The sequence below is a fragment of the Podarcis melisellensis genome (genome assembly GCF_964234715.1).
Source record: "Podarcis melisellensis genome assembly, chromosome: 2".
NCBI lineage: Eukaryota > Metazoa > Chordata > Lepidosauria > Squamata > Lacertidae > Podarcis > Podarcis melisellensis.
Window position 1 is genome coordinate 57,445,126 of NC_138529.1, and position 9,112 is coordinate 57,454,237.

Genomic DNA, 9,112 nt, shown 5'->3' on the forward strand with positions numbered 1-9,112 from the left:
GCAACTGAATAGTGTTGAAAGAGTACTGCATCCCATGCCAGTAGTGGAACACATGCTGGAGTAGCTAGGCAAGGCCAAATTATTTTCTAAATTGGATGCCAGCAGTCAATTCTGGCAGGTTCCATTGACAAAAAGTTCAGTTAAGCTAACAACATTAATTAGTCCCTGTAGGTGCTACTGTTTCAAAAGACTGCCCTTTGGTATCACCTCCATTCCTAAATACTTTGAGGCAGAGAGATGGTTCCTGAAAGGTCACTTAATAAAGAGTTATTTGCCATGATAAATCTTGCTAATCTCCCAGTAAAGGACTCTTAGTAGCATGTCAGCCAGCCTTGCCCGTGTTCAGGAATGATGGAACAGATTTGTGAGGTCCACAGGTTCACCAGCCCTGCTGTAGAAAGTGTATTCTGGCAGGTAACTAGAATTAGGATTTGAAAAACTAGTGAAATCTATAGACAGCATGACAAAGATGATGATGGTGGTGACTGATTGATTGATGATTGATTGATTGTGCTTTCGACCTTACACTTGAACCTGCCCCAGTTCCATCTTGACTCAACATGTTCTGTCCTGGCTCCACTCCTTCCCTCTCTGGTTAGATGCAGATCTTTCTCAGATGGACAATATATTTCCAATCAAAACTTGGCATTCCTAAACTAGAGTCTGTATTCCATGTATATTGTAGCAGTGCAAATGTATAGTCTGGAGAAAGTATAACATACAGCATGTGTTGACTATGGAAGAATCCAACTCCGAGATGTGTGAACAAATGAGATTTTAAGGCACATAAAATTGCTTCTCATTGTTTAAGTTAGATCTCTGGGAACTGGTTTAGTTGAGGCTCCATGCTGATGTCATCAATGCAGGGTCTTCTCCAAGGTACTTATAAGAAAAATAACACAGATGCCTTCTTGTTTAATAACCTACCCAGAAAAGGGAGGAAACCCTTCTTCATGTTCTTAGTAGTAGCTCTTCTGGGTGAGTTTTTGGCTTCTTACAGTTTTATTGCATTTATTTGCTCAAACTACCTGTATATGGGCTTACATTAATAAAATGTACACTCTAAGCAAGCGTCTCTGCAGAATTTGCATTCATGGATAGAATTTCACCTGCAGATATAACAGAAAGGGCCCAACTCAAGTGCACAAAGTACTGTATTCAGGAGCAGATGAAAGCTAGCAGGTTGTACTGTGGGAATAGACAGCAGCTGGTGCCTGAAATGGTGGTATGATAACATGCTGAAGAAACCACAAAAAACTCTTCCTAAGGATATTTAAAGAGCAAACCTCTTGGCCACTGGGCAGAAAAATCTGGGTTCTTCACAAACTGAAACTTCTCTCCATTTTCAGTCCCACAGTCCCAGGCAGATGTTGCTGGAAGCATCATTAGTCAATCTCCAATGAGTCCTGTAAGCCAAGGGAAAAAAGTCAGGTTGCCAAAATAGAAAGGGACTGGAAACTTTTGCCAGAAGGAAGGCTGGGAAAGGGGATAATCTGGAGCCTCTGGAGATCTCCCATATAGGAATACATACTGCAGTATATTGAGGAAAGTTAAAGAACCTGTACATTTCCAAAAGTCCTAGGAAAGGATAGTGACATTAGCCAAATGTGGAGAAGGCTGGAGAGCATGCCTTGATCCAAAGCTCAGCCTACTGAGTTTAGGGGTTTGTTCACTTTTTAAAAGTGTATCCCAGGTTCTCACCTTCTGGAAACACATCTGGGAAACCAATTCAGCAATCTACCCCAAGATTCTTTGTGCTGTTCTGGAAAAGAGCTTCAATGCTGTGTCACCTATATTTCAAAATATACTTGTGTAGAACAGTCCTGCTGCATCAGTCCACAGGTGTACCTATCACAGCAATCTGTTTCAAATTGTGGCCAACCTGTTGCTTGTGGGAATCCCATAAGAAGAAGAAGAAGAGTTTGGATTTGATATCCCGCCTTTCACTCCCCTTCAGGAGTCTCAAAGTGGCTAACAATCTCCTTTCCCTTCCTCCCCCACAACAAACACTTTGTGAGGTGAGTGGGGCTGAGAGACTTCAAAGAAGTGTGACTGGCCCAAGGTCACCCAGCAGCTGTATGTGGAGGAGCGGAGACGCGAACCCGGTTCCCCAGATTACGTGACTACTGCTCTTAACCACTACACCACACTGGCTCTCAAGCAGGACATAAGCAGGACATGAGTGCATACCCCATCCCATGGTTCCCCAGTGACTGATATTCAGAAGTGGGGTGTGTCTCATCTAGTATAAAGCTATCATAGCTAGTACCTGATAATTTTATTGTTCAAGAATTTGTCTCGTCACAAAGTGATGGCTATCAACAGAACTGTTGAGTTCCATAAACATGTGTATCATCGGTAATGAAGTTCTGTAGTTTCCTCCTTACTTAGTGAGTGTGATCTGTTTCATACAGGGATGTTTCCTTGCTAATAGGATTTCCCCTTTAGCCCTCAGGGAGACACCCTGAACATAATTTCTTATGCGCAGATGGAAAAGGGATTCTTCTTACAGCCTCCATGAAATCACAATGTTGTGTTTTTCGTGAAATGTAAAACAAAGTCAACATCCCCTTTGAGCCTCTTATCCATGTTGTAATAAAACCAGGCACTTCCCTTGGAAACATGTTTTAAAATGCTTAAATCCAGTTCAATCCCATTTACTAGAGCAGAGTTGTAACTGAAGTCTAGGCCTTCATGCCTTGAAGTTTAAATTCCAGATCTTCCAATTTTCTGGATCTTTGAAATCACAGAGAGCTGGTTAGAAATTGATCCCCATCCCATCCTGTTCAGACTGTGCCAGGGTTTGTTTGTCCCTATGCCACTATGCTATATAACTAGTAATGCAATTTCACCTGGTCCGTGAAAACCTAATGTTCAAGTGATATGCTATGAGAGCATTGTTGCCTATGAAATTATTTTCTTGCTTCAAATGTTAAGTTAACTTCTGCGGATGTGAGCTCAGCAAACCAGGGTGGGTTGCTCCTAAATGACATGGGACATATAGGTCTGAGTTAGAGGCCACCAACCAACCTTTTCTCAAGACCTGTGAGCATATTTGTAATTTTGAGCCCCACCCCACTGGTCAATCCCTCCCTGCCCACATATGTTTTGCTTTTCCAAGTGATCTGGGTAAAAGCCATATCCAACAGAATAAATTGGTGTCTTGAAAAGCACGTCGAGTTGAAAGAGGAAGGAACATCACTCTTCCCACTTCCTCTATGTATTTCTCAAGGTAGAGAAAGGTGACCACACTCACCACTTCATAACAAGGGGGGGGGGGGAGAGAAGTGCACAGGCTTCAGAAGCTTTGTGGATACCAGGGGTAGATCCCAAGGGTGTCACTGTGCCCATTGGCACTATGTTGGCCACCCCTGTTCTAAATACTTCTTGGTCTAATGACTGGGAACAATTTCCAGCTTCATTTCCCAGTGGAAATGGATGCCCAGGTCATGGTGCTCAGAAGCATCCATTCCTGCTGGGACACCTGGGATGTGTATTTAAATGAGTTAAATTCTCCTGTGTTTGTGCTCCCATCAAAGGCCAGGAAAACAAACAGGTTTCTTTGGAGGAGGGTGGGCGGACTTCCGGCTGTGACATGTTCTAGTTGGATCTAACTTGAAAGCACACACCATAGGAAGAACAATTATGTCTTACGAGATGCTTCCCATTACTGGTCCTGGGAGTTTACTGTCTCTGAAGACTCTGGCAGAGGCCTTAGGACATGCACACCACACAAACAGATCAAAATAGGGGTCCCAGATCTCACGTTGAGGCAGAAGAAGCTTTTTCATACGGTGTAAAAGAAAGGCAAGGCTCTCTGGCTAGCGAGCTGTCGGAGGAACTGTCCAGTCCTACCAATGCGTAGCTACAAATAAAGCGTACAGCATAGAGTTAAACTATGGGATTCACAGACCCCAGAGACAGTGATGGCCCCCAACTTGGGTGGAGTAGAAGGTTATCGGTAGCCAATAGCCATGATGATGGTGTTCTGAATACCTGTTTCTGGAAACCACAGGAGAGAGAACTGTGGCGCACAGGTCCTGCTTGCACAGATGCCATAGTTGGCCACTGTGGGGGGACAGGATGCTGGGCTAGATAGGCCATTGGCCTGATCCGGTTGGCTCTTCTTGTGTTCTTATGATTGAGAAGTGATAATGCGAAAGAGCTCTGCCTGAGATCCTGGAGAGCCGCTGTAGGATAGATAGACAATTATTCTGACAGGTTCGCATTGGAATGTTTGGCCCCTTTCTAGTTTTGATCTGCACTCGTCATTAGTTCTGCATCTGCAAGGACATTCCTACCAATACACTATACATTTGTTTATTATCCTTAAAGGTTTCCCTATAACAATACTTCACTGGGTTGCTTCTATCTCAGGACCATTGGCCGTGATAGCTGGGGCTGATGGGAGTTGGAGTCTAGCAACACCTGGAGGGCAGCATGTTGGCTATCCCTGATTTACCTTTTCCACTCTGAGGGTAAAGTAATCTCGAAACGGGCACCTGGTGGCACCTAGCTTCATTACACAACCCTCCTCATACTGGATATTATTTAATTTAATGCTATCTGTTTTACATAATTCTTCAATAGTTTTAGGATTTGTTGTCATCTCAAATGAAGCTCACTGATGTTTTGCTTTGCTTAACTGGAATGTATATGATGGCAACATAAAGTGCCCAAGAAAGTATTGTGATTATATTATGATTCCCTTTCACATACCCTCATATTGCCACCAGGTTGGCAATTACAGGTAATAGGATACTTGCCACTATCTTTTTGTATGGGATTTTGCATTTACCATGAGAACCTGGATTACTGAGACATTTGGGTGAGAAAACCCTACAGTTGTTTTGATGATATGTAATCCCACTGGATTATAGCTTTTCCACTGCCACTGAAATCGCTGCTAATGCAATGAAAACAAAAGCCTTTACACTCACACCATGCTGGGTCACTGCATACCAGGGGATACAGTAGATGCTTGAAAGACCCAAGTATATCAGATTGCGGAATTTCTTGAGATGGAACTTGATAACCCAGTGAAGGTGAAGATGGGTGGGTGGGGAGGGAGATAACGTGTCGAGAGAGACCACAGCAGACAGTTACTTTTTATCAGGAACATCTCTAGAAGATTGCTTGATTCTACGCTTGCTTTGAAATCTAATTTTAGGCACCCATCCATTGTTACTTTAGTTAATTAGAGCAACAGTGCCACACTGCCATCTATTGCTATTTGTCAGATGTTCAGGGTATCAGTCTAAACCACTGATCATCAGGAATTAGGAATGAATGTCAAGTGAGAGAAGTGAGTTGCCCAGATCAAATCCAAACTCATGCAGACGTCAGCAGAAGATGTGTTATGAAAGTGCCCCCTTTTCTCTCCTGAAATGTTGTTGCTATTTAAACTTATTAGTTGCTTGCTGCTTAAAAGTTCTCAATGCAACTTACATTTAAAAAACATGAGCACAAATACATTGTGTGAAAAGAGAAAGGAAAATTCATATAAAACATTAACATTTTCACACACCGTGCACCCCTGTCTCCTAAGAGCTTAGGAAATTTTGGCAGCACTCTAACAACAGAACAGTATAATCTCAGAGCGTCGATGATCTGGGCGGAAATGTAAGTGTTCACTTGTTTCCCAAAAGTTGTTGGCGAAGGTACCAGGCAAACCTCACTGCAGAGAGCATTTCACAGATAGGCAACAACAACTGAAATAGCCCTCTCTCCTGTCCCCATCCTCCAAGCCTCCTTCAGAGCGTGAACCTGCAGAATAGTCTCAAAAGAAGAGTCATAAATTACCTCTTTTCCCTGCCAGAGTCCGCAGGTATATAGAGCCTACTCTATATGCCAATGTTATACAGCAGAACAAGAGCAGTGGTAGAAACTTCAAATGAGCATATGGTGTATGCTGTCTGCCTGACTGCAACTATGCTGCCCTTGAAGAAGAAAAAAACCCGGAGAAGGGAAAATATTTCATTTTGACTATTGCCCATTTATCCTTTTTCTCAGTCCACATTGCTAAGCTGCCTCCTTTTAGGGTGTGTCACTACTTTTACTATGATAGCTCACTTTGCAATAAAGTATTTATAGACATCTCTCTCTGTGTGCGCACACTCAAAGACATCTATATGAACGTTTGTTTCTAAGACACATATAGATCATGTTAAAAACCAGAAGTCCATTGTTCAATCAATCAACTTAATCCTACCTCTCCCTGATAACTATGGCTATCACATTTCAGAGTGATTTTACTGGATATTACTGGGATTATGTGGGGTAGCCATTCAGTCTAGACAGGAGTTTCTATTACAGTGAACACAGACAAAAGGGTAATAAGAAATATTAATTCCCATGCATAAACGGCATATCAGAAGATTAATTCTATTCACCAAGATCCACTTTTCCCTCTTTTGACTTATCTCATGTTAGGGCACCGGCTCGTTCTTTTTAACAGATTAGGACATGGAAGGAAGTCGTTTGAAACGCTGCCACTAGGACCTGAGGATGACTTAGTTACTTTCTGATCTGCTGCCAAAATGCACGGATTTCATATTTCAAGGGGAAACAGCAGAGTTGCCACCATTTAAAACGGCACCTGCAAGGTTGTGCTCACTTGCCCAACATTCCATATTGTTCCTGAAAAATTCAGGATTAATGTTCACGCTGCTGAAATCTTCAGCATTTGCTATTCTTCCAAGAGGCTGCCAGGTGAGCTTCTGAAGAATACCAGTGCGGCATTCTACAAGGCTGTATTTACATTTTTTAAAATGACCTAGGCGAAATTGTAGCACACCGTTACCATGTCCCTCAATGCTGGTGGACACGTCACATTGTAATGTTGTAGCAGCATGTGCCTTTCTTTCTAGAGCTCTTCTGGTCGGCCAGATATTGGTGAGGTAATAACGGGAAGTTCGAAAATTCACAATGAAATGGGATGGGGTTTCATGGCGACTCTAAAGCTTCTTTTCCGCTTTGGATTGATGTTTGAACAAAGGTGTGGCTTGAGTCACAGCACAGCCTTGCAATTAACAACTTGCCTGGTTGCCATAGGTGACAAGGAATCGCAAGCAGAATCCAGCATACAGATGCCTTGCTGATGTCACCCTGACTTGCAGAGGAGGGACAAATTGCTCCACACCTCCTCTCTCAGCTCATGTGGTAGAAGGCTTTGTTTTGCTTGGTTTAACTTGTCTACATTCTGGCCAAGCAGGAGGCTGCTTCTGCCTGGCATTTGTGGCTGAATGTTTGAAAACCCTTCAAAAAAAATTGTGGGGAGATCTTGCATTTGCATAAGAATGCAACATAGATTAGAATTGTTTCCCCTGATGTCCCAGTTTTCTAAGCGCAGGATTAGATAGAAAATAGATAAAATATGGGTAGCAGGGAGCATTTGATTATGCATTCCACTCCCCATCTGCATTCCTTTTACATAATCAAAACATACGTAATTAAATCCATGGTGGCTGAAATTGTTTTAGGAACTTGCATCAATGAGCTGCCCTCATTCCTGCCCTCAACTCTTTCCTCCTCCATTCTGTTTTCCAATATGCCACTTGTTTTTTCCTTTACTGCTGCTGAGCTGCATCCAACATTGTTTTCCTGGCATGATGCCTTGAGTTAGTCTGAGGTGCCACTGCAACTCATCATGTTATCTTGGCAGAGTAGGGATTTTTGCATCTCATCCTCACTACATCTTAATCTGCTGGTCCAGCTGCTCATATTGATTATATGACTTACATTGCGTGGCCATATCCTAAAATATTTTGCTGCTGACATTCTTTAGTAAGGGCTACTGCGCTTTTAAAATAATGTGGAACTGGTTGCCATCACTGATGGCTCCTCCGCCTGGGTCAAATGCTCAGTCTTAGATCTTTCTTTTATTCTTTCACACAGCCTCTCTTCCAAAGGTGTCTCACAATAATTCCCTGTAAACTGAGTGTATGGAAAGAAGATCTGAACACCTCACAGTATGAGAACATTTGCTATTCTCTGTAAGTGCTGCCAGGCTTCATAAATGGAACCTCCTTTTCAACTATGAATTACTATATAAACACGAGAGCAACCCATACATGTAATTTGGGGCAATTTTTTAATAAAAAGTTTCTCTAGCCTATAGTTCCCACCAGTTTAAATGTCTTCTTGGCTTTCTGGTCAAATAAAAAAACAGCCCAGAACAATATTTTTAAGTAGAACCTGAGCTTGGAATTAAAGCAGCTAACTTGGCACTTGGCGCGATGGCTGGGGACTCCGTGGCTTTCACCACCCTTCAGAGAGATTTGACTCAAATGTGTGTGCATTTCAAGTAAATGAAAAATGAGGCAACAAGGAGGAAAACTTTCACTGAAACTCCATCCAAGTCATACTTTCTGAGAATCACAGCTAACACTTCCTCTGGGTTCCTGAGCTGACACAAAGGGATTTTCCTTCAGGGGGCTGGATTTTCTCAATCCCACTTTTTCCTTTAATTTTAAACCACCCCTATTTTTTCCCCTTCTCCTTCTCCTTTCAGGATTACTTAACTTCTTTTTCCCCCCTTCCTGCTATTTCTCACTTCTGCTTCTGAGCAGAATCAGCCACAGTGCCTTAGCACCTCTGCGCCTGGCACATATCCCCTTGTTTCCTTCCTCCGCTTTGTTCCCTCTCATTTGGGTGTCAAGATGTGTTGCCTTGAACCATCCTGCCAATTTTCTGGTCAGAATAAGCCCCAGACCATCCTGTTTCACTTCTCTCTCTGAGTGCTTTCATACACTTTTAGGGCAAATAGTCGAAATGTTATCACCTACATTTAATGTTACTGTATACATCTTGCTCTGTAATCCAACAACAACAACAACAACAACAACAATAACGCTTTATCATTAAGTGTTCAAAGCACACAAGTTATTTAGCTGTAATCCTTATGACACTGTGAGGCAAGGGTGGACAAGATATGGCCTGAGGCCGTTTGCCTAATTTCATAGAGGTGGCAAGGAGAGAGGAAAATTGGAAGACAGGAGACGGCTGAAAGAGAGGGGGAGAGAAACATGGTGCCACACTCACTTTTGTCTCTGAGCTTGCCTGTCACTAGCATGAGGGGCCCGACAGATTAGACGCAAGGAAATATAGCGCC